At 50.5% G+C, this 26846-nt stretch overlaps 1 long non-coding RNA gene across 2 annotated transcripts in view; it reads right to left on the reverse strand.

The window, feature by feature from the left end:
• Positions 1 to 2833: 2833 nt before the first annotated feature.
• LOC143353003 (uncharacterized) overlaps positions 2834 to 26846 on the reverse strand; it is a 103019-nt gene continuing 79006 nt past the window's right edge. Inside the window, exons 3-4 of one of the 2 annotated variants that reach the window (XR_013082040.1) lie at positions 3900 to 4310; positions 2834 to 3738 (exon numbers count right to left, since the gene is read on the reverse strand). This is a non-coding gene — a long non-coding RNA (uncharacterized LOC143353003). Of the gene's footprint in view, positions 4311 to 26846 lie in introns of both variants that reach the window. The other variant, XR_013082039.1, reaches the window with a different exon arrangement.

A 26846-nucleotide genomic window follows, 5' to 3' on the forward strand; every position in this document is an offset into this window, starting at 1 on the left:
ATTTACGAGCCTGCAACGGCTGATTCCTAGGCGCCTCGCCGTGCCAGCTGAAAAAATAGCAAGAATGTAAATCGCTGCCCGAGCAGGAAGAGTTCCCTCTCGATCGGTACTCCTCCAGACCTCGAACGAAGAAGACCCCGACGACGAAGAAGAGCGACGCTCCTTTCACTCGGATTTTTTCCAGTCTCGTTTATCTTTTTTCTTTTTTGCCACCGGTTACAACATATTGTCGACGGTCTTAAGTTTCCGAGGAAAGCCGTCTCGCGGTCGGTGACTCACGCGACGTGTCACGTTTCGATGAATCGCATGACGATGCGGACGCGGATGCGGACGAGCCGACAAGCTCGCGTTGTTCCTGATGATGCCGGACGGAAAGCATCTTCGTGCGCGGTTGACGGACTAGTAATTATGAGTCAGTCTTGAATCATGCCGAGAACTAGAGTTTTTGAGTTGCCTCGAGATCAGGTTGTTGGTCAGACTTTGTGGTAGATGATGTGGAAGATTGCGAAAATACGTGTAAGAATTCATTGTTAGACCCTATGCAGGGCACTTACTGTGCGGACATCCGAGTATCCGGATTACTCATAGCTCGAAATCCGGATTCCGAGTTATATCGAGTAGTCCGAGTACTCGGATATCCGGATAGTAAGAGCCCTAGTCGATATAGAATTTCACGAGTATTGTGTAGTTACAGTGTTTCTACTATTTCCTCCAACCCTGTGCATCAAATAAACTCGTTTAGATAGAAAAATGAATAGAAGGAAAATTAAACGGAGAGAACGACGGTGTAGGTACGACGGAAAAGCGTGTACCGAAGCCGGTTGCATCTAAACAGCAATCTCACGGTTAACAACCTCTTGTTACTCGATGAAGATCCGACAAAACAACGGGTGGAGAATATTGTACATCAAATCTCGGCTTCGGCGCGGCAATGTCTATCAAAATAACGATCCCCGTTCCCGGTTGTTGCATAATGAACGAAACACTCGCCGGTACAAGCGCATACACGCGTCATCGACAGGTACATCAAGCGGTTACGGGAGCGTGGATGTGCTCCAGCCTGGTTTTATGGTGTAAAACGGGCAACGCAGGCATAGAACGCGCCAGGGTCTCGAGTAAGGCTTTAGTGCCTCCGTAATACACCGAGGTAAATCTCCCAGTTTATCGGCACGCTTTTACACGCCTCGCCGCGACGACCGTGCGGAACGGTGGAAATCGCGCGCGAGCGTGTTCCCGTTCCAACGTCGAATGGCGGGGGACGAAAGGAAAAGTTCGAGGCTGCAGGAGGTTGTGCGAAAAGGGAGCCGTTGCTTCGACGGTTGCCCGACACGTGAGAAAAGTTCCGTAGCTCTCAGCTTGCGAGCCTCTTGTTCCGGACGCGATCAAGGAAGCGCGCCAGACGGTCGCCCGTTTTCTCGATTTTCTGCCGCAATTGGGAATCGTAAAATGCGAACGCGGAAACCGGCGCGGCGCTCGCGAAAATTGGCTGAACGATCGCGACGGGTTTACGATCGAAAGGAAAAATGATTCGCCTTGGGAAACGCTCCCGATAGGCTCTTCTCCATTCGGAAACCAGTGGCTTTGTAAAATACTGATGGAGGTCCGAGGATTTTTACGCGCTCTTGGAATTTGCAAGGAACCAGCGTATTTTTCCTTATTTATATTTATATCCTTTACACGGAGGAACAGGTTCTTCGTTTGCTCTGATTTCTACGAAATGATCTACGAAAATGCTTAAAAATCTCCTTTTAGATAGTAATTTGATTCGACAGAGGATTCGTTTCGTTAGAAATGTTTAGTGATCTTTAAATCGAGCGTATCTAGAAGCTGTTAAGCAGTCGCCGCTGGTAGCGCACTAAAACTGATATAGATATGTAGATGACATGCGAATACCTAGGTGGACAAAATTTTGCGATTGGATTTAATAGTCCAACAATGTCCGGAGTAATTTATGTATAGCTCGTTAAATACCCTGAACAACCGTAAAATATTCATTTCATATTTTATATTGGTATTCGTTCGGCACGAGCAGCGTATCATTGGTAACCGAAGACAGTATTAGGTCCTGCAGCGTCGAAAGGAACGTCTCAGACTATACCACAGTCGTAATAGTTCACACTCCGGTCACTCGAGAGTCGTACACAGTGCTCGAGTATACGTCACATATTTAAAGGGTAATTCTATAAACCATTTTCAAGATTAAAAGTTCCTGTGACGCACACCAATAGGATGTTTCGTAAGTCGGACAATGACGTAGCATGCAGAAGTCGTAGAGCTGACTCGTGCATCGCTGTTGATCAATTTTAATCGTTAATAACTTGGAAGCGAAGCGTTTATAGTAGTGTTGCAATTATTGAAGTTCGTCTTGGATTGGTTTGCAGAACCAGTTCTTGGAGTATTTGACAAACGCGGTTGGACACACTGTATAATCATGTGGGATGAAGTGGGATGGACAGCTGCTGCGACTATCGCCGGTATCTCGAGTCCGGTCCGAAAAACAGAGCATAATATTGCGAGGCAGCGCACTAAATCTTGAATAATATACTGCGCGAGTTAAAATTTGATAGTACAGCTGTAGTATCAAGATCGAGCGTTGTACAGCGGCCGGTGGTTCCGGCGTTGACCTCATTACAAATCCGTGGCCGATGTTCGACGTCGCATAAATGCGAGTTGGTCCGACCAGCGATATTCCGGCATTATATACGCGGTGGTACGTAGGTGTGTGGCAGAGTACACGAAACCAGGCTTAACGGAGAGGCAACCCTTTATCTCTGGACACGAGTGGCGTACGACTGGTCCAGCGAAGCGTGAAAAACGCTCGCGCGAGCGGGCCGAGCGGGCCGGGCGATCTCTTAACGGCCAGTCAGGCCTTATCGCTTAACGGCGGCTTTTCATTTCGCAAAAGTGTCCTAACGGGGCGGCTTTAAGAGCCCGACGGAGATACTCGTCGCCGATCGAATATCGGCCGAGCGAATCGGCAACCAAGGGCTGATCGATGCGAACGATATTTATATCAGGGATATCGGGCCGGGCCGGGCCGGGCCGGGCGCGGGGGAGATCACGCCGCGGATCTCCTCTGCCTTCGGTTGGACCGGAACCGCTTTTGTGCGCTTTCAAGAACAGCGCGGAGAGCTGATCGAGCAGCGGAACGGGTTGGGGATTCTGCAATATTATCGAATGGAATCTGGACGCGGCGGGGATTAATTAAGCTGCCAACTGTGGGAACCGCGAAGAAGACATAATGGTCGAAGCACTCGCCTGTATCGGTAAGCGACCGTGAGCGCGCAGTGCATCCGCCTGCTGAATTCTCTGATTAGAGCAAGCCGTGCGATGTTTAATCCGGTTCAACTTATTGCGTGCACACGCGAACGATCGATTCGATGCGCGCGGCTACTTTCCCTCTTTGCTTCATTTCACTTTCCGGTTTCTATATCGGAAGGTCGTTCCCCAATTTTTTAGTATCGAAAATTCAAAGGAAAATCGAGGATATACGATCGAGAATCTGTATCCCTGTGTCAACAATCATTTTTCACAAATAGCGTATCATCGTGTAGATAATATTAGCTTTGATACTTTGAAAGTTGTTCTCTCGTAACCAGCACTTTTTCACTGGCGCTCTCCGCGCGAATAACACCTCAATCAATGTACCGACACGCCTGTACCGTATAAAACCGGTAAGAAAATTAAAAAGACGATGGTAATTCCCATTGTCGTACCGGTTTTATCACAGCTAAAAACCTGGAGGAAACAAGTTCTCGTTGTGCCGATAGGAGAAAAGAGAGCAAGAACTATGAAAGCGGAGATTTTAATGCGGGGTCCGGTGAGAGTTATCGCGGGGAGAATTCGTTTAACGAGAAATACGTATCGGTGCCGCGTATAAATAACCACGCGAAATTTACCTGTTTATCCCCAATAAAAACTCCAGACAAGAAGTACAAGATATAAAAAGTCACCTGCTGCGAAGCAACACCTTTCCCTCTCTGTTCTTCCGTCGCCGAAAGGCTAGCCGATGTCTCGGCATCAAGGGCAACAGAAGCATTTACATTTGCTGCTTTCAACGGCGCATCCTCCATCGGCAACATCCACGATCATTTCCGTTGCTTGTCCACCTGCGAACCGCGTCGCTTCACGCCCCGCTCGACCGATCCGAGATCGGTATCGTACAGTTCAATATCCACTCCATTAATTACGCTCGATCCGATTGTTTCCAGCCCGATTTCTCACGCCGGCGCAGATTTATCTGGCCGTCGATCTTCGACGTATACATCTCCCGCGTTCGTTTCTTCGAATCGAACGAGCACGCGGAGACCCTGCAACACAAAGCGAAAGCAAAAAAGAATTAGCACAAAGAAGGACAGCGGGGAAAAAAGTAGAACGCGGAATGCCCGTGACTAACTTGCGTGCTCATCCCTCGAACCCCTTCGGTCATTGCTGTGTTTTACAGAAACATTTACTTTTAAACAGATACCGGTGGGAAAAAGAAATACCGAGTTCAGTTGAAACAGCTTTTTAAGCAAGAAAACGGTACGAGCGAACAAGCGAAAAGATAGAAAATAATGAAACTTCAGCAAAAACAACGCTTTCCGACCGTTGCGCATGGTTGAGTTTTCAAAGAGATTTTTCAATTTCGCAATTTATACAAGCCAAACTAACTGGTACAAATAAAACACGTGTGAATTATTTCCGATAGAAATGGCGGGATGCCGATGACCTTGAGATAAGGTTAACACGTTGCTCGCGCGTCCTCCATTCGCCGCGACCGCGAGAAGAACTCTATTAATCGGTCGTGGCGGCTGTTTCGAAAACGCGAACGGGTTCGGGGAATTTTTGCCGAGTCGACGCGATCGAGGATACCGGCTCGGCGAGCGCGAGACGACCGATAAGAAGTTTTCTGTTTTTGCGATTTTGCGCCGCGGCCGGGCATTGGTAACGGGAATACCAACGACGCGGGCGTTCCTCGCGCGACTCGAAGCGGAGCGGTACCGAGCGCGAGCAAATCGAGCGGCGTATCGACGGACAAATTGCCGGCTGGTTTTAAACAGCGTGCCGTGTGAAAACGATGACCGTGAGATTAACCGATTATTTTCCGGGGCATTCCGGGGCCCCCGGCGTCTTGTACGAAATAAAACGAGACCGTCGGTCGGGGCCCGGGTGACCTATGCGCGCTGCTCGCCGGAGCGAATTACGCTCCCGATCGTTAGATAACGGGTCGCCCCGGACACGCTGCCCCGGATTAGCGAGCGCGACCATGCATGGTCCCGTCCACAATGGACCCCCGATCGGCAGACGATCGCGCGTCCCGCCCCTCCGGACTCCTTTGTGGAGACCCGGGGATTGTGGGAACGGGAATCGCCAGGGAATTGGAAATCAATTGTAAGCGTTGAAAGTGATGTTTCGATCGATCGATGCCAGTCGCCGCGCAGCGCCGCGCCGCGCCGCGATCCGCATTGTTCCATCCGTGATTGCATGTTAATAGCCCATTGCGAGATCTTCGATCCGTAGCGACGACGGACTCTGCGATTCGATGGAAAATATAAAAGATATTGTCCACCGGTTATCGCCGATTTAACGGCTACAGATTGGTTTACGTTTCTCTTTCTTGTCTACGAGGTATTCGTGAAAATATCTGTTCTCCGTGTCCGATTAACATTTTAGCACCGCATATTTCTACCCTGTAATCTGTGATTCAAAGTTCAGCCGTTAGACAGAGAAGATTGTCAGAAAAGAATTCAAGCGTGTCGAGAACTCTTCTTCCTCGGTAGACGACTATTCGTCCAATGGATTTTCAACGTTTACGCTTCACAGCTAGGTATTTCTTAAAGAGTTCTTCGACGATAAAGACCCAGGAACGTGAACCAATTGTTTTGAATTCGGCAAACGAAATATCAATATAGAAAATGTTGCTTTCTCCCCGAATCCAATACTTTGATACGACATTTAGAATTTGCCGAAGAAAACATGAAATATTTAACAAGCCCTTGGCCCGCCAAGGGTTAAAATGAATTTTTCCCGAATCGTGGCGGATTATCTTCGGTGCAAGGCGACGACCGGTCGAATAGAGGAAAAAATGGGGAATCTGAACGGGGCAATCGGCAATCGCCGACCTTCGGTTCCCGGTAACGAGCAATTTGACCGGGTTTCTTATCCGCAGCCTCTTTCCTCGGATCCCGTAACCGAGAGGAGGCAGGTACGACGACAAAGAGGATGATTGACCTGAAACCGGAGGTCGAAAAAGGGCATCGAGGATGCTCTCGGGCCGCGGGGCCGTCGTCGTTCGCATAATGGCGAGTATCGCGGGGGAACCACGGCCATCTTTGTTGCGCCGTGGCGGCGAGAGAGGTGTCCGCGGGTAACACGATCGAGGGTGGGCTTATGGAGATCAAAACCCCGTATCGGATTCCTTATGTCTCGCAAATGGCTGCCCCGGATGGTGTTGGTTACAGGCCATCAGCCATCTTTGGGACGTTGGCGTGCTTCTTTCCCAGCGGATTCGGCTCCTCGGCCGAGACCTTTTCAGCTAGAGACCGTTCGACGTCCTCTCTCGGCGTGTCCCGAAGATTACCACGGCGCGGCTCAACGGGCTCAAGGGGATCTCTAGGCGAAAAAATGTTCTCGGTCCCGGGCGCCCGGGTCTCCCGGCAACCGATAATCTACGGTAATTTGCATCCAAGTACTGACATATTCCGTCAATCGGCAACGGTAGATAAAACGGGGGGAGAGGCCCACGGATGGACGATGGGAAAGCGGTCGCGCGGCCCGAACACCCCTGTACTTGGATTTTCAATCACCCTTATTACGTGCAATCGATCGGGGCCCATTTGGCATTGAGCAATTTAGCCCCCCGCGCGAGACCGGCCAGCCTATCCGGCTATCGGGAATCCTTAAACATAATCCGGCGAAATTAAAAAGCCCCGTCGGATTATCGTCGCCGTGACCGGCCGGCGAGATACCCGCGCGCGGTTTCTCAAAAAAACCTTCCGACCGGAGGAGAACGGGCCCCCAAGACTCCGGACTACTCGCCACCGACGATACCGATAATTAATACACGCGTTCCCAAAGGTCCCTGCTCCGCCGACGTTCCTTCGCGTGCGTCTCTTTTTGCCTCTCTCCGCCTCGATCGGTCGACGAGAGACGCGACTCGAGCCGACCGGCCAGATAGCAGCTCCATTAGGTCGCGGTCCAAAGCCGGGGATCTCGGTTTAATGAATTATAGGCGGCGCGGTAGTTACATCGGCCGGATAACGCCTACGTGGCGGTCCTGAAAGACCGGTATCGGGGCGTCGTCGTGGTCGTCGTCGTCGTCCTCGTTGTCGTTGTCGTTGTCGTCGTTGTCATGGTTGTCGTCGTCGTCGCGATTTCGCGTGGGTGACGTCACCCGCGATTTACTCGCGATGGGAAGCGCGTATTTTAGCGCGAAAGCGGTATCGATTCAATTTGCCGCACGCGATCCTTGTTGTGCAACGCGTGTCGCCCGCCGGATAGAATCGTAAAAGAGAAACCGTCCGCTCTCGGCTCCTTCGCGACGATACCGATAATTAATACATGCATTTTCCGTCTGCTCGTTTTAATTCCCGCTCCTTAACTGGACAAGAAAACTAAGAAAGAGGGAGAGAGAGAAAGAGAGAGGCAGAGATAGAGAGAGGGGCTCTGGGTGATCGCGAATGTCTCCGCAATGAATCACTCGATGCACGGTAGTTACGTAAGCCATTGTTATTGGACGGTAAATCAATGGTAGCCGTATGGGAGGTCCGATACGGATGCCTCGTTCGAGAGCCTGTTTTTCGGCGAGATCACCGTGTTTGTCACGTTTCTCCGAGAAACTATGCGAACGATTATTTATCAACATGCTCGGCTCGATAAGTGTCGACTCTGCACTTTCAGAGGCTAGTTTTCGATAAATATGTCAATTTATTGCATGTTTACGAAAACAAAATATTTCTCTATACGCCTGTTCGTTTCCTCCATAGTCCCGCCGGAGAACATTTAGTTTGTCCCCTCAGTTTCCATTAACTTTTTTCTTTGATTCGTCTTAAATACTTTTGGTGAAATGCTTAACCCAACTTCATCGTTGGCGAATATATACGCGCAACGTTTCTGGTCGTTATTATCAACGTGAATTACCTCGCGGTTTTTTCTTTCACTTTTTGAAATACTACTGAAATCCAGTGAAAGAAAACTCGATGGGGTGGGTATTACTTTCCAATCTTCTTTGTGACGTAAACGGGGGTCGAATCTCCCTCGAATCGTTCTCATTTGCGGGTCGAGAGACGCGTCGATCCATCGGGTGGAGGGAACAACAAACACGTGCACTCGCTGCGAATTTATCAGAGCTATTAAAGTTTCTGAATGCATCGTCTGGAAGAGGCTCGTCACCATTCGGTTATATCCATCCGCGACGAACAGGCTTAATTAACCGGCACTCGAAACGGACGTCTCCCACTCAGCCGTGTCTATCAAAATCCCCCCCGCGAGCAGAAGTTATCGTCGATCGGAGTTAACCCTAACCGTCGAACGCAGAAGGTCCCGAGACCTATAAACCGGCGTCGTCGGGCTGGATCGCTGAAATAGTTTACATCGTAATGAGTCTGAGGAGGGAGGTGAGCAACGGATTAACAGGATCCATTACGCGATGTTTTCAACCGAAACGTTCGTTCCCGGGCTCGTGGGATATTACCGTTAATTAATACGAAACGTTCCCTCCTCGTAGTGCCAGCCCGGTCTTGGCCCCGTACTCTTTTCACGCGGAGCGGAGAGGAGCCGATGGGATAACAGCTTCTCCGCGTCGTAGACCGAAGGTAAGAATACCGCGCTAATGAATTATGGGACGTACAGTAGTTATATCGGCGTGTATCGGCTATATAACAACCGAGGAGGACGTGGCCGATACCACGGGAGTGAGAGTGGGCTCTCTCTCTCTCTCTCTCTCTCTCTCTCTCTCTCTTCGCCGCTTCGCTCCGCTCCGCTCCACGTCGATCCGCGCGCAACGCCGATTTCTCTGTGTTTCGCGAGGCTGAGTGCGCGCTCCGGGTTACGAGCGAGAGCGAGATTGATTTCGCAATCGAAAACCTAAGAATAGCGTTGTAAAATGTACCAGGCGAGTTGTGTGAGCGCGGTGTACGTGTGGGTGGGTGTCGGTGGCGCGATCGGCCGAGCGAGTGCACGGCCACTACCGGTTTTCGGACGTAAATCAAGGATAGCGGAGTGCGATCGTTGCGCGCAATTTCGCGTGCTCGCGGTCGCCGAGACCCGGCTGCAAACGAGTTTATTAGCCCGGCAAAAAGCCCCAGAAAAATCGGAACGCACCGCGCCACAAAATAGAATTGCTTGCGACGACCACCGTCGCTCCGGCCACGCCGCGTTCCATCTTAATTGAACGACGCAATATCGTGTCGTGCTGATTGTTTTCCCAAAGATCCGAGCACCGTAGCGCAGCGCAGCGAATCGTCCGTTCCCATCGCGATCGAGACCGATCGTTCGAACGCGCCAGACAATTTGTATCTGGCGGGTGCGAGTGCAGGTTACGACGAGCATCACGCGATCCGGCTGCTGTTACGTTACGGTCAAGAGGAACACCTACGGATCGTTTTTCTTTCCTCCGCCTTCTTTTTTCGAAATTGAGGCTTGTACCGGTGGAGCATACGTGTCAAGGGGAACTCCTCCGTTGCCTAACGAGTTCGAGGCATCGATGCCCCCGTTGCCAACGAGGTCGTTGAGAAATAAAAAGCCCAACGAACTGCGGACTCTGGCGAGTACGAGGTCTCCCTTTCCGAGAAACGCTAAATGCGTGCGCGTCGGGAAAGGGCTTAATGAACACGCGTTTCCACGAACCTCGAGGCTTCAGCCGCAAATTTGATTAGACGGAGCTGTGCCTCTACTCTGCTTTATGAATAGGGTTAATCGCGATCATGGCGATACAGACTACTTCCATGGTAAAAAAAAGTGTTGTCGTTCGTACCAGATCCAGGCTCGTCGACGGCTAGACAGTGTCGAAAAGTCCATGTTGAAATCTAGCATTCGACTATTCTAACGAAGAGAGATAAATTGAGACCAGATCCGTACGAAGGGACTCGTTTCGATTACAAGGGTGTAACATGAAAATCAGGTCGAGACGGTATTCCCCGAAAACGAAAAAGTCCGTACTCTGGCACGCCATCAACCTGTTCCGAGCGAGGTAGAGCAGGGCAAAAAGAGGACAAGTTTGGACATATCTGCAAAAGAGTCGTCGGGCGAAACTGGAAGTAACTGGATCTCCATGATCCTTCGTCTCTGTCCCCTGTGTTCTCCGGTTGTTCCGCGCGTATTCTTCGCGAGACAACGCGAACCGTGGTCCCTGTGGATGGCGAGGACCATAGCGCACGACGGCAGCCGTACCATAATACCAGGACTTTGGTAGATGCAGAGTATACGACGAAGGGCGCGCGGTTGCGACTCGTTGCAGCAGCAGCAGCAAGCAGCACAGCAAGCAGCAGCAGCAGCAGCGACCGACGGTTTCTTGTTCGTTTTTCTTTTTTTGTTTTTTAACACGCTCGGCGAAGGCTGCTGCACCTTCGTAGACCGGGGCTGCTGCTGCCGATGGTGCACGGAATGGTCTGGCTGCCCGGCATCAAAGGACGAGTGGGACCAGGACGTCGACGTAGGTGTGAATGTAGTCAAATCACGTCAGGCTCACTTCGGGCCGACACTCGAACGGAAGAAGAAAAGGTAGAGGGAGGATGGAAGGAGGGGAAGGGAAGGGGGCCGAAGAAACGCACCCTCTTCGGACTCGGGCCTTCTTACGCCCCCGCCCAGGGTACGGGGCTCACCGGCGTATCCGCCATTCTCACGAGAGCCGCGTTGTATTCTCTGGAAACCCTGCGTGTGTACCTCGCACCCGTTCCCTCTTCTGCTTTCCCTCCTTCTACGCTTCTCCCGGCGCATACCACCGCACTTCCGGTAGACGCGTAAAATATATCGCCTCGCCTCCGCTCATGGCTCGGCTTTGTTCCATGGCCGTCTTCTTACCTAGCCGACAGGGCCGAGTCGGAAGACTTGCCGACGGCACTTTCGAATCTCCCGGCTGGCATTGTTGCTTCTATTTCGATCCTTTTCCTTATTGTTCCTGGCGCGGAGTGGAAATAATAGCGAGGGGTGGGGCACGCTTGCTCCGTTTTATTAACGATCAAAGTGAAATTTCTCGATCACAAAAGCGATGGGTCCGTTAGGTATATGGACGCAAGATGCCGTCCTCCGAGCCCGACGAGCCATCTGCATAAGAATCACTTCAATCGGGAATCTATATTTACGACTATTCAAGCGCAGCCTGCTACGCAATTACGCCGGGAGGGAGGAACACGCCGAGTTTCCCACAGGAGCACGCCTCTTGACCAAGAAAGAACGCGTTCCGTCTCGGCGCGGCTCGATGGTCTCCTCGTTTATTTATTTTTCCCGCGTAACAACCCGAGTCATTACTCGGCAGCATCAAGCACCATACAAGCCCCGTAGCAAGAAATCATTGTTTTCGCCCGTCCTGTCAAAGGAGAGAGGCGAGGCTCCCGGGTTCCCTCCCGTACCCGAGACCGACCCTCCTTCCCCGCTCTAGCCCCGTTCAATCACCGAGCCATCGAGGACCGGCTGGCGTTATCCAATGATTTTTGTCTCTTTCTCGTTAGCGTTGCCACGCGTGCATTAATTAATCGGGGCCGGATAACCCCTCGTTTTCCTCTCCCTCTCTCTCTCTCTCTCTCTCTTCTCTCTCTCTCTCTCTCTCTCTCTCTCTCTCTCTCTCTCTCTCTCTCTCTCTCTCTGTCTCCAGTCCGCGGGATCACCCCGCGATGACGCGACCACCCCCGATCCCGCTTTCCAATCAAACTTTCCCCACTCCTGTATGTATAAAAAAAGTATAACGAGTGACAGGAAAGAGGAGACGGGGGTAGGACGAGAGAAGTGGAAAGGGTGGCGCGAGAGCGTCGTATGGGGTCATCGTCACCATACCGCGTGACGCTTATGGGGGGATCGCACGGGGAAACCATGGTATCCTCGAACGCGGGCCCTGTAAGAAGATCCGGGCCAACGATTGGTCGATACAGCACCCCTCGCGTGCACGTGGGCGTGCATACGTGATACCGAAGCGTGTCGGTGCGACACTATGTGCACGCACCGCACGCCTGTGTGCACGCAGCTCAAGAAAAGGGTTAGTATACCCGTCGCGCACGGCGTGCAACCCCACGAGAGAGGGGCTGGAAGTCATTCTGTCCCCCTTTTTTCCCTTTTGTTTACCTTAGGGCCGATCATTAAAATGGCCGCCGTATCGGCGCGCTCTCATTGGCCGACGCCTCCCTTTCTACCCTCCTCCGGTAACCCTGCAACCCCTTGCCCACGATAGAACACGCTCGTTGTCGAGAACGAGCCGACTGCGCCAAGCCGTAACACGGTACGGAGCAGCGTTACCTTCCTAGTTCTTTCCGAGGGAGTTTCTACGCGAGAGCGCTTCTTTTTCTTTGCGCTCGCTCACCTACTGGAAGCCCTCTACTTCCTCGAGGATCGGGCCACCACCGCCGCGTAGAATGGGAAGCGAGCGAATCACTTTGAGCAACGCGACGGGGGAATTTGTTTCGATTCGAAGCTACTCGGATGACTCAGCGCGCGATTTTAAAAAATTAATCTCCCTGCCCGCCGGCCCTGCCTAGAGCTACTCCTCGCGCGTTTCAAAGATTAATCCTCCTGCTTTTCCGAACTGTTCGGTGGAAAGAATCTGGTATACCCTCAGGAAATGACTTTGACAATGTTTTTAATCAGGCCCTAGCCTGAGTTCGAGAATAGATACGACCCTCCAGAAGACGGGCTAAGGCGACGCACACTTCGGATGACGAATTTAATTCATGGCACCGTTTAATTTATGGCATGTACGCCATTCAAAGGCGTAGCTACCGTCACCTAGAAGGCATTTCTTGGACACGTACGGCGTGCTCCGAAGCCAATCGGTGTAATTCCAATTTTCTCAGAAAATGACGTACGTAGTACATAGTTGGTATCTGTTTACAACCACGTTACTTGATCATCTCAGTTTTCATGCCGAGGGGCTTACACCGATTAGCTTCCAAGTCCTGCATACAATGGTTCGTTCTGTTAACCCAACTTGAAGAGTACTGGTATCGTTTATGTATTAATTCCTCAGAAATTATTCCTCGAGCAGCCAGCCAATGGCGGTCACAAGTTGCTATAATTCGTTTACGCCACGTTCGAGTAGGTGTCCTCGTTATACCCGCCAAAAAAAAAAAAAGAAAGAATGGTTAGCATTTGCTCGATGGAACCAATTATCCAAATAAGTATTCAGGAAGAGCCTTTCCCGAGCATTTTTTCAATTTCATTCGTCGCACGGGGGGTTAAGGACGCTCGAATCCCTCTCGCGCAAAAGCGAAGTGGCTCTCGTCCCAGATAGCTGGAGGATTCCAGCGACGCGACGGGGTTCGCCAGCAGTGGAAGAGCCGAGCGGATCACGCGTGAGAACAGAGACGTAGCCGCAGTAGTCCGGATCGCCTTCATTATCCCCGGCACGACAGAATAATTCCCGAACGCGAGAGGATCGCGACGTCTCCAGCTGCTGGTCGTCCAAGGAACGTGTCCCTCTGTACGGTGCACACGCAGCCGCCTCGCATCGCCTCGCCTTCTCGGCGAAGCGCGCGACGACGTCTCCTTAGGGTCGCATTCCGAAATCGAGAATAGAGGCGGCGAAATCGAGGCGCCCGCCGGTGCCGGCTTTGCTTTGCTCATTTCCCTCGAGCGGATTGTTTGCGAGAGAGAGAGAGAGAGAGAGAGAGAGAGAGAGAGAGAGAGAGAGAGTGCGAGCAGAGAGGGTCGGGGGAGGGAGAGAGAGAGATCCGCGAGACAACGGTTCGGGGGGAGAGATAAAGGAGGAGGACAACGCCGCCGACGACGGGGACGACGGGAACGACGACGAGATGGACTGTCACCGATGGTAATACATCGTCGCCTTCCGCTGCCTCTTATAGACGGACGTACGGACAGACGGTTCACGCAAACACGTGTTACGAACAACAGGTTCGTCCGTAATTCCTCCGCCCCTCCGGCCCGGTCTGCCTTCTCTGTCGGTTTGCCGGCCCGTCCCGGTGCTGTCGTCTCGTTTCGACGCTCGCTCCATCGAGCCAGGTAGTAGCTTCCTCCGCTCGGTTTCATTCCGCTCGGCTCGGCTCCGAGCGGTCGGCAGTCGCCGCGGGGCCCCTCGGCGGACTACAAACGAGCCGTATTCGCCAAATCCAGCTAACTCGAACCGAACTGAATCGAAGGAATCCACTCCGGCCCTCGCTCACGGCTGCCTGACTGGCTGCCCCTGCCTCTGCCTCTGCCTCTGCCTTCCTCGCCTGCCCGCCTGCCCTTTTCGCTTCCACCGCCTTTCGTGTTACCTCGCTACGCGCCTCGAGCCCTCTTCGCATCCACCCCGTACATCCCCGTACCCCACTGGCCCTCCACCACCCACGGCTTACCTGACGTTCGCTTGAAACGAGAAATTAGCAAGGGAGAAAGAGGGAGCCGGCCCGTGGAATTCTCTCAATCCGGCAGCCGCGCGTTTTTCAACGAGGGAAAAAATAGGTGACGCGGAGATCTTCGAGGGTCTGCCGTCACCCTCCTGCTTTCGAGACCTCCGAGTTACCGAATATTTCGTGACCCACGTATTTTACGCTTCCATCTCGGCTGGCACACTGCTCTCCCTTTATCCGTGTTCCGCTTATACGAAACTCGGTTCCAAATCTAAGAATCATTACCGAGCTCTCCTCACTCGGTCTACGGACAAATCAAGTCTCTCTCGTATTCGTGTTGTTGCGATTAAACTGTTCGACTCGGTTGATTATTTTCTAAAAGTCAGAGTTGATCGAAAAAGTCTGGAAGGACATAATCTGCACACACCGTAGTCTTCTTATGCAATTATGCATGTATACCAATGAACTGAAAATACTTCCCATCTATCAACCATGTTCGTATCTATTTATAATTCATGCAATCCGGTTAATTCGGTTTCCAATATTCCGAACGTCCGCTGCTGCTTTTATCGAAGCTAGGAAGTATGCATCGTTGGAGTTAGAATATTCCTGATAAAATTACCAGTCGTTCGTTTCTCTCTGGAAAGCCGAGGTCGCTTGCAACCACGTCTAAGAGGTTAGCCAACGGCCTAGGTCCGCAACCTTCCTGCCCGACAACGTCTAATAAATTCATATTCGGAATTTATTAGCGGATGATTTAATTATGGTCATTTTTAATTTCTAATCGACGTCGCGGCAGTTAACGCCGCTGATCCCGGACAGAATGAAATATGCGAAACGCCTGGCCCTGTTCCTTCTGGCAATTAGACAGTCCTCTCGACGCCGAGACCCGGAGCTTTTCGAAACGCTCGCGGTGTCTTCGTTGGGACGACGAAATATTGCGCGAAGTTTTGTAACGAGAGCCCCCTCCAATCTAAGATAATCCTCGAGTCCTATAATAACTCATTTATTATAGCCATCGACGAGCGTGGAATAGCGACAACGAGGGGCCGTTTGTTATTTTCGAAACGATGGAATAACCATAAGCGCCACACCTTCGCCCTCGTACGGAATAATGAGAAGCTTCGGAAAGCGGTTCGACCCTAAATCGGCTCCTACGTCCACAAATTATGCGTATATAGGTCGACGATTACGCGCATCGACACGGGAGAAACCGGCTGGTGTTCCACCTTGAACATCCTCGCCGGGCGCGCGACGACGTATAATTAAAATCGATAGAAACGGTACCGATTCGTCATTTTTAATTTCTAATATCGGTGGGGCTGGAACCTCGGAATCCAGACGTGGAATCCGTTCGTTACCCGCCTCTTTCTTCCGTTCCGAGTGGTCTGGCTTACTCAATCGGATTGTAATTTATCGCGCGAGCTAGAAAACTTGGGAGTCGTTAATAAATCGGCGTGCGAGTCTGTTCTTTATCGTGGGACGCGGGGAATCTGTGTTGCGCTCGAATAGTTCGTTTCTGCCCGGAATGCGGACAATTGTGATGGATTGATCGATCCACTCGAACAACCTTTCCTTACTTTGGAAAAATTCGTCTCGGCCGAGATACGGTCGTAATCGCTCCTGCGTTCCCTTATTGCGAACGGACGGGAAACAAATTTCTATTCGATTCAGGCTTTCTGATTTAATTAACCATTTTCTTAAGATCGTTGCCCGATTAACAGCACGTTGACGCCAGACTAGTATGGACACGTTCGTAACGACCAAAATCAGTCACAACTCGTCCCGTGTTATGTCCGTACAAATTCCATGAGAAATCTAGATATGCTGTAGACTGTGGATTGAGCGAAGAAGGCATTCGTGTCTTTGTTCGCGCAAAAACCGAGCCTAGATGCTTTCCGAATATAACGAGAGGACGTATAAAGAAAGAGTAGTAGTCTGGACACTGGTTCTGCCATCTGGAAGATTTCCCAGAGCGGATTTGCATCGAGACGCATCAGATTGCATCGATTGTGAAACGGGGCTGCCTTAAGCCCGAAACTGAAACGTTTGCGTAGAGAGCGCGATACCAATCGGGAGCTATTAATTGGAATCGGCTCTGTCTCGAGCATCCCTTAAACCGGAGAGGCGGATAGCCCTGGTCGATCAGAGGCGTCCACCGTGATCCTTGGTAGAACGAGTCGAAGGGATAGCGGAACCGTTGGAGAGCATCGCGCAAGTAGAAACTCGTGTATTCGGAGCGGTCGTAATTAGATACCTGGCGGTACCACCGGCGTCGATGGTGCGCGCCTCTGTTCTCTTGGTCAGCCTCTAAATCCTTCGACGAAATCACGGGAGGAAAGTGGCTGCTGCGTCGGCAGCCATAAGGCCTCCGCGTATCGACCGGCCCGTTTATTGGAAGTGACAGTTTAACACACAGGGCCGAGACGACGCGACGCGACGCGACGCGACGCGACCCGGCGACGGGGCGAATAATATCGGGGCAGCGGCGTTGCTCGGCGCGATCCCCCACCGTATTAATTTTGAAAACAGCTTCCTGTGTAACGTTCGACATTGCACGGTTTTCTTTGTCCGGCCGTTGCACGCATAAATTCCGGCTAGAGAACCCGATGAAACCCCCGTACGGTGTACAGTACACCGTAAAGGAGAGAAAGTTCAATCGCCCTTTTAAAGCGGCGCACGCTTCGGATTTCTAAATTGCAGATTCGATGAGGCAAGAGGCGAAACTTTTCATACACGGCCCGGGCCTTTCGACGAAGATTTAAGGACGCCCCGACCCGGAACCCGAGCTCCACTTCTAATACGCTTTGCATAACTTTATTTACGCCAAGCGATAACTCACCGGAATCACATTAGCCTCCCGATTGAGATTCCGTCGGGGACACGAAAAATGCGCCGGCTTGCGCAACCCCGCGCCTCACCGAAAACATCGTAAGCGGACGGAGGAAAAATGCTTTTTTCAGATTTTAATAAAATACTGTCCTCGGCAGCCTCCGAGGTAAGCTTTACGAATGAAGACTGTCGCTCGCTTAACAGCGCCGCAAACGCGAATGCGACCACGCGTTCGTACCAGCACACAGTCGACACTCCACTTTTTTCCTTTTTCTCTCCATTTCATAGGAATGAATACGTTAAACTAGTGACATCCTTAATGAATCCTCGCTGGGAAGTAGCTGGATATACAATCTGGATTTTATCGAATTAACCATCGTGCTCCCATCGGAGCACTCCGAGATATACGCTGGTATAGTTAGTTAGTCGCAGCGCACCGTTACCGTTGCCTTTACTCAATATTTTGACTGACTGGCCCAACAAACTAAGGATCTTTCATTCGAGACTTACTTATATATAAAACGCGACTGCATTTTGTACCAAACGCAAATAAATGTGTCAACAAAAAGTGTAAAAGTATCTTGCCGGGAGATTCTCGAGTTTCGACGGGAAACGGTTCATTCTAAAAACACGAGTGCAACGTAAAAGCTTCTTTCCGAGTGAATTGTAGGCGCGGTGCGGCGCGAGATCGGCGAGAGATCGCGACCGGGGAGAAACGAGACAACGGTTTCTCGATTCATATTTCCTTGGACCGTGGCGGTATCGAACATCGACGCAACGAAATTCCATCAATTATTCTTTCTATATGCCCCGGACACCCATCGAGCGAAGAATTAACCGACATAAAAGGAGTTTCGAAGCGTGTACGTTCCTCGGTCGCCTTCTACGACCGCGGAAAAAAGTCCCGAACATCGTTACGACATTTTCTTGCGAGTACCTATCCATACGGGCCGATACAAGCCGATTCTTGTCCCCGATGTCTGTCCCGGCGATCGTACTTTCATCTCTTGCCGCTAGCCTTTTCTTCTCTTTCCACCTCTCTGCCTCTCTCTCTCTCTCTCTCTCTCTCTCTCTCTCTCTCTCTCTCTCTCTGTCTTTGTTCGTTCGAATCCTCGAACCGTATCCTCCTCCGTTTATTCACTGGTCCATTCCTTCTTCTCTTTATCACCTTCCGCGTTCGTCGCGCGAGCCGTTAAACTTTATTACAACGAGATCTAGCTGCAAATTAAGTTTATCGATGGACGATCTACGTCCGGCCGGAGGGTCGCGCGAAGATGCGTCGTTAACGCGATCGTAAATCGCTCGCGACTCTGGCCGCCAATACCGTTTATTACGATTTTATTATGAAATCAATATATTAAGGGGACACCGCGAGCTAGCAAGCGGATTATGATAATTCAGGCCGGCGGAGAGCTGTCGCCGGAAGCGGCCACTTTCGCGACCAGACGCGAATTCGATGGCTTTGAACATCCCCCCGAGTCTTGCGAGTCTTCGATGCTCGACAAAATGAAACTCCCCTCGGTACGTCTATATCGTGGAGTTGATCGATGCCGAGGTCAAAAGAAAAAATGTATAAATTATCCAGCCATTCGATCGAGCTTTTCGTTAAATCTTTGCGCGGCCAAGAGTATATTTCTTCCCGAGAAAATGGCACGTGCTTGAATGAAAGAATCCGATTGCGCGATTGAAAATTCTCGTCGAGCAATAAACACGGTTCAGCGTGGGATTGGAAATTTTATTTCAATGCCGTACTGCAACATTCTGCGAGAATTTATTGCCGCTGGAAACTTAAACTTCTGTAATTGCATTAAAGACCTAGTAAACCAACTGGCTGCCGTTTCGGACTCCAGGAACCGCGTTATCCGGGAATATTGCACAACAAAGTTACGGGAACGAGGTAAAACGTGTTGCGCGGCGAGTCTTCATTGCCGAGAAAAATTGCATAATTCGTAGTATGGTCGGGGCGAAGAGAGCATAGTAGCTTTCTCCGTGTTTCATTCAGTACCTCCCACCGATTTCCAGAGCCATCGAGTGCTGGCCAGCAGTCCGAATCCGCCGATTATCGGGCGCGATTACGCAGGGGCCGCGCGTATTTCGGCTCGACGAAAAAAAAAGCGGAATCAATCACATAAATTGCGTGCGCATGTTTCGTCGAAACTGCTCGGCCGGTGATCGGCCAACGTAAAAACGCCGGAAGAGGGAGGATTAGTGACACAATGTGTTAAAAAGTCTGCGGTATTCGTGGCTGCGACCTGTTAATTCCGTTTCATTACCATTTCGACGCGACGGGGGCCGACCGATCCGTGACCGAGCCGAACAGACGGAAGATGCTCGGTTTCGTTTCGTGTGTAATTTCGAATCGGTTTTATGTATGCGATCGGTACGCGGGGTGGCGCCGAGACTGCATTCGCTCGATTTTATGCACCTGGGGATCGGCGGAAAGAGGAGCGAAACGAAACGAAACGAAACGAAACGAAACGAAACGGAACGGAACGTAACCGTGGAAAGGGGACCGCGTGCAGTTATACGGTCTCGATCTCTTAGGAAATAATAGAGAAGAGTCTGGCCTGAGTGGTACGAATCCCGATATTTAAACGGAACACGGGGGCCGTAAGAATCGTTCGGACGTCGAAAAAATCCCGTAGAAAGAACGAGTCGGCCGTAGTTCCACCAAACTGACGATTCCGCCGGTGAAAGCCCGGAGGGCTCGTGCCCGATACCCGCCCGCCGCGCCGATTTCCAGTCGTCAAAATATACGTTTGTCCCGTTTCCAACGGGTTTGTCTCTACTCACGGCCTCATTTTAGCCTGTTGCTAATATCCGTTGGCCCCGCGATCCTCCTAGGCCGATTCCCTCTGTTTCGTGGGGGCCGCTGCGCTGCTGCCGTTTTCTGGTGCTTCTGTTGCGTGCCCCGTGGGCTCGCCACGATTAGCCATTACCCAAGATTAGAGCGTGCCACGGCAATCGTTTCGTTCTTCGTGCCCGTTCCGTTTCGTTTTCGTTTCGTTTCGTTTTGTCTGTTTCGCCCGTTTCGAATGTCCATTATGGTACCGGAGGGCCGGAGTCATTGAACGCCGCCGCGCCGTGAGAATCCACCGGGAACGTACGATTTTAAGGGGTTCCTTTCGCTCTGGCAACCTCTCCTGGATTCTGCCGGGACTACGAACCGTCTCGGAGCGATCGTTAGACGCGGAGCAATTCCTCCCGAAATGCTGATTATATGGAGAGCTTTGCTCGAGAGCCAGACCTACGACGGCTGGGAATCCTGATCTCCATATATCTGCGGTTCCATTACCAATGGGATAGGAGGCTTGGCTCTATTCGGACTGCGAGACGCTGCGCAGACTAAGTATTATTGCCAGCCGGCTATATTGTTAGGTGAGACACGCCTTTTAAATACGAGGATACGCGATACTGTGTAGCAATATTTATTGCATCGCTCATCCGCCTATTATTTATACCCCTCTTACCGCATCTAGATTCCAGAAGACCACGGCGGAAACCTCCCTTCTTGGATCGGAACAACTATTGTATCTACCGTTGTATCTCGGGGGTTTTCGTTCGAGCGTCAGAATAGCAGAAAAATATTGTTATTATGTTGTCCTTGTTGCGTCGATCTTGTAGAAAATCGTTTTACAACGTATAGGGTGAAGCAGAATTTATATGCACGCTAAGGGTGTAACCGGTCAATAAATCAGAGAGTCTATAAAAATAATCTTTTACGATAAATATATTTTATTACTCTAAGAGATTCATTACACTTCAACTGTATCTATCTCAACTTCTTTAGAATGTGATCGTCCATAAAGTGCATCGGATAATTAGAGAACCTTAAATTATTTCTTATAGAACGCGAATTATAAAGACCAGAGCTATACGCAGCGAAAACTAGTTGAAAACTTTGACGAAAAACTAAGAAGACCAAGTATAAATCTAAATATTATTTTATGGTTTTTAGTAAATTCTTTAAGTTACTCGTGACAAACTGAGAAGCGATGCAATAGGTATTCCCAGCGCCTCTGACGAATAAAATATGTTCCTGTTAAAAGAAAGACTAGAAGACAAAAGACAAATGATTTCCCCGGCAGAAAAATTCGCAGTGCGCATTCGAAGAGGTGTTCGGTCTCGGTCGTCTCGTCACAAGACCTACCGCACAAGGTGTGACTCGGAGGCCGAGCTTGTTCGCATCTACTCCCGGTCTTCTCCTTGTCCGAGCGAAAGGATAAATTCCTGGTCCGTAGGACTTATCGCTCCAATATTCATCGGTCCCCTATGCATGATGCATACGTTCATCCGAAACGGCCGGCCTGTTGTGCTCGTATACGGCTAATGGCGCGTAAAGCAGCGGAGCAGTCGTGTCGCTCCCGGAAAGAAGGTGTTCTTCGACGTAAAGGGTCATCGGCGAGCGTCGCGTTGCGCATACGTATATCCTTTTACGCGGGAAGCGTAATTAACCGTTTCGTAATTGGTATTTAGCGTCCGATCGTTAAGCGAATCGGCAGCGGTGTGGCCGGAATGGTCGGCCGAGGCCAGATTCGCCGAGGTGTGGGAGAGAGAAGGAGAGAGAAGAGAAAAGAGAGGGGCTCGCGTGCGATTAGTGTCAACCAGCCGGTGAAAGGAAATTTCTAATTGCATACGCGCCGCGCGTCGTCCGCGGAAAGGGAGATGCATAATCGTGCGCGCGTCTCACGTGGGACGAGCCACGTGGGTTTCACGTGCCACCGAAAAACCGCGTGCTTCTCCTCGAATTTCGCGACGACGGGATCGATCGTCGGCGTTGCATTCGTCGAAGGCTCGCTTGGAAATCGTGCCTTTTTCGGTCGACGGGCTGTGCTAAGCGGCTCGTAAAGTTAGGCGAATTAAAGGCCTCCGAACCGAGCGCAACCGGAATAGGATTAGGGCGGCGCATTTGACCGTATTCAGCCGAACGGGCTCGAGCATTCGCTATTTTCCGGCTGACCATTTCTGCGTTACACCTTCGGGATGGAATGCAGCCCCGGTATAGGTACAATCGCACCAGCGATGCTAGCAACTTCGCTTTGCTACGTGTTCGTCGCGCTAGCCCCGTTGCCACTGCCCTCTTCCTCCTCCTCTTCCTCCTCCTACTCCTCCACCTCCTCTTCTTCCTCCCTGTTCCTCGATCGGTTGTACTTGTTTAAATTCAAATCGAGCAGGTGGTTAACTAGCTAGTACGCTGATTGCCGGAGCAGTTCTTGCTCTAATCGCGATTGCTCGTTTTCGAACGTTCAAGGACTCGGTTTCGAGCGGACGGCCACGAGGATTTGCGATTCCGTCGGCCATTGGTCGGGGAAGAGAGCGGCGTCGATAAATCGGAGGCGAAGATTACAGAGTTGTAATTTTAGAAATGGTAGGGGTATTCGTCTGCTGGTTAACGAGGCTCGGCCTGTACCGATAGCGAGCCAATTTTGCGCAAATATATATCAACTCCTGATGGTGGCGCCTGGGTATATTCGGACCCACCGGCTCAAACGATTCGTCCGGCTTCTTCTCATCTTCCGATGATTAACTTGTTATCGTGCGCTTTGCAAAAGGGAACGACAGGAGCCGCATCAAAGATCGCGTTAGCTGGTCGCTAGACCTCGATCGTTCCAATCTTATCTATTCGAATTAACCCTCTACCGACGAACAGTTCCTCAGAGTTGCTGTAAACAACTCTCAGTTGCTGCTAGCGTTTTTGCGGCAGATGTAGCGATATTATCTTTGGAAAACAATCGAAATAGGTATGTGGAAACCTTTGTCATCGAACAAGGGTTGACCGAGACGAGTCTTTCCCCTAAAGTACAAGCTATCTATCAATACGTTATATTGAAAAAAAGAGTCGATCTATCTGAAAGAAGTACGTTGAAAATATTTCTAGAAAATTTCACGAGGATCTAAGCGGAAACATCGCCCCTGAATGAAGTCATCGGTAGCGTCTACCATTCGACAGGGTCGAAAGTCTAAAATTCCTATGAATTCCGGTAAAAATGATTGAACGAGTCATTACGACCAATCCGCACTACTATAAGCCTGAGCGAGAAATAGAAAAGGATTGGGCAACGCGCAGCAGGGTGGTCGACGCCAATCACGAGCGCAAATTGTCCGCGATCAACCAGCCCGGAGAACATCCGCGTCTAATTTCGGATCGCGTGAACAAAACTAGAACTCCGCCTTATAAAAAGACAATGGTAGCTAATAAGGAGTTGACCATAATGACTGGTCAAGGTCTCGGGTCCCCGTGGCCACAACGGACAACCACTTTTCGAAAAATCCGTGTCAATCCGAGATTCCAATTTAGTCTGGTTCTCGGATGTTCTCGCCCCGGCACGCACAATTGTAACAAAGTCGAGGATCGATCCACTTTAACGGAATCGGCCGCGTAATTATCGGGTAACGAACTACAATGATCCCCTGCTGCCTTTCATACCGTAGCTGTTCGCGGCGTGCAATCGAACGGGGGGCGAATGAAAAAAAGCCCGATTTCTCCCGTGGAAACAGACACCGGCAGAGATCCGTGTCTCGCGGTGGGCAACCGTGTTATTATATCATTCCAGGCGAAAGAAGTAAACGTCGGGTTTAGCAATCTGACGGAAGACGTGATTTAAGAGAGCGCGCGCAGATGTCATTACGAGGATCGCGGTTAAACAGAATCCTACGGAATCCTTGTATTCGTGCGAACACCCGTAACCATAGTTTTACCATGCGAAATCGATCATCGATCTTCCGCACCGCGTGTTTATGCGAATTTCACGAACGTCGGCTTCTAAACTCGCTCTCGGGTAATTGTCTCCTAAATTATCCCCTGTAACGACCTATAAAACAATCTATCCTCCAAGAACAGAAGACGCGACATCGATTTCGCTCTTGTTACGTAATTGATAATTACATCGATGGCTTAACACGAGTTAACAGCTAAAGACCAAACAAAGAGTTGCAATTAGATATTGAACTGGAAGCCCGGTGGCCCGTATTCAAAATTTACGCATCGTCTTCAAGTTGAAACTAACCCTGGAATACGTGCATTAGCGATCCAGCGAAACCGGGTTGAACGATGGTTCCGCGAATTCCATGGCTTCCAGGCTTCGCGGCGGTAATTATTCGTCAAGCGAGCAAGCGGGGTTAACGTCGATTACGCGCAAATAAACAGCCATTAACGAGTCGGGAAGAGGTGAACAGTTGATTAAGTCGAGCGCGAACGGTCGCTCAGCTTTTAACGTACGAATGTGCAACCGTTGTGCGCGAGGGGGAACCGCGATTTGCCTTGGAAACGCGAAGAAACGTTGCTTGCACGCTGTAATTTACCGTTTCGCAGACGGCCGCGGCTATCGGGCCGCGCTCCGCGGCCCGTTATTAATAATAACGGCCATTAACGATTATACGGCCGACAGTTATTAATTCTTCGAGGCGCGATTCGACGGGGAACGTCGACGGATTTGCCTCGTTTGTCACTGCGCGACGATTAATGCATCCGTCGGTGGTTGCGTGAGCCGATCACGCCGGAACTTTGATATTCCAGTCATTGCGAGTCGCAATGTTCTTCGCCGATTACCAGACGTAACCTGTCGCTCCGACCACGAGCGGAGCCGGTAGTCCTGGATATTAAATGAGTCATTCCCTCGCGGCGCGCGCGATCATCGATCTGAAATGACATAATTAATTCCCGAATTTCTTTGACCGCCGCTACTGACGGTCCACGTGGATCGAGGCCGAAAACAAGGTTGAGCGACTTCGAACCTGAATTATTCCCGATGACATTCACACCAACGAAAAGACGCTAATTGGAATTTATGTGGCTCCGAGGTATGTATTCCGCGGGTATGTGTGTCGCATCTCTATCTCGTATGTCCTGGACCCTAGACTCGCGCACTTCACGGAATATATGTGTTATAAGTAATGTAGACTTTTTTTCGAATGACGTTATATTTGTCGTCCCCACTCTCCCTAGTCTCTCCTTTCGAAGCCAGACCGTAACATACGATACGCTAGGCTTCGAGAATGTTTTACATTGTAACTCGTTCTAACGAGTATACAGAGATTAATGAAAAGAAAAGGCCGTATCACGCGTCGACACGAGTTCTGGTATAATTTCATGCGCAGCAGCGATCGAATCGTATACGACGACCGAGAACTAGTTCGGCCCACGGAGTCGGCATAAAAGTGGTCAGAAATGAATTCGATCATCGAGTTATTGCCGAATTTCGATTCATAGAATTATTTAGTCTATTAAACGCAGGTGGTCGGGCAATCAACGGTCCAATTTATATGCTATCTATTCTTAATTTACTGCTAGCAGTGAAACGCACATGGCAATTGGCGTTGGGCGTTGTCGATTCAATTCGAGGTCTCCGCTTCGCTGGCAGCTATGCTCAAAAACGTTAGGCGTGCAAGGAGCCGGGCAGCAGCGTGACGATAATCGTGTGCCGGTAGCACGTAATCGTCGAGATACCGAGGTGGCAGTAACCATGCCGGCGCTTTCTGGGCGACGGCGTAGCCGTGTTATCGAAAAAGGACATTACCGGTTCGCGTCATTGTTGCATAAATGTCGAGGAAGGGCAAGGGGGTCCGAAGTCGGCGGCTACCGTTTTCCCGCGGAAAACCTATTCCGCGCGGTCTTATTGACATTTCCGAGCGGACGGTATTCGCCGATCGAATCGACCGCGGTCGTGTCAATCATTAATAAGCCTATCGATACCGTTTCGCCACGCGATAACGGACGCTTTACGCACGCTTTACGGCCCCTGTTGTTTTATTCACGGGACGGAAACGCGTAAACGAACGACGAACCGCCGTATTTTTAGCGATATTATTTACTGCCCGTCCCACAATATTTCTAGCCCGGGGAGAATTCGTTCCCGCTGAATGTTTTATGCTCTGTTTATACGACGAGAAATTTCGTTGCTCTATCGCCGCTTTCGTTCCCCGGCCTTTTAACATATAATTTATGGGGAAGATGAAACTCTGCTCTACACGACAGCCGAATAAAATTCGTCGGACAGTATTTCGACGCATCCTGTCGAAACGAAACGTTCAAGTTACAATGGCGAAGCAAAGAACAATATTTCTGATACATATTTCGAGGAGTACCTTGCCATAATCGTGTCCTATTATCTATGCTCTGCGCGAACGCGTTGGTTATTTTAGAACGACTCGCATAAAGTTTATGCGGTAAACATATTAGGTTCGCCGGTTCTAGTCCCCGGGTACGGCAGTAACGTTTGTTCTAAGTCCAGTTAATTCCGTAATGGAAAGAGAAGCAAACGAGGGCAAAGGCTAGAATATGCTAATCGGATTACAGGCAGGCGTGGTGTATGCTAGTTATGCGAAAACGGAAAGACCACTGCTCAGACTATCGAACCAGTCCGCGGACCAACTTCTGGCGCAATAACGGTCGAATGTTAATGCGATACATTTTTCATCGCCGCTTTCTACATTTCAATTCGAAACCCCGGCGATAATTACCGGCTCGGGTTTGAGTTCTATTATTTCGTTCCTCGCCGGATAATTCTATAATTATAGTGGCGCGCGCGAACGAGAAAACCG

This window comes from Halictus rubicundus, chromosome 3 (assembly GCF_050948215.1).
Source record: "Halictus rubicundus isolate RS-2024b chromosome 3, iyHalRubi1_principal, whole genome shotgun sequence".
In the NCBI taxonomy this organism is placed as follows: Eukaryota; Metazoa; Arthropoda; class Insecta; order Hymenoptera; family Halictidae; genus Halictus; species Halictus rubicundus.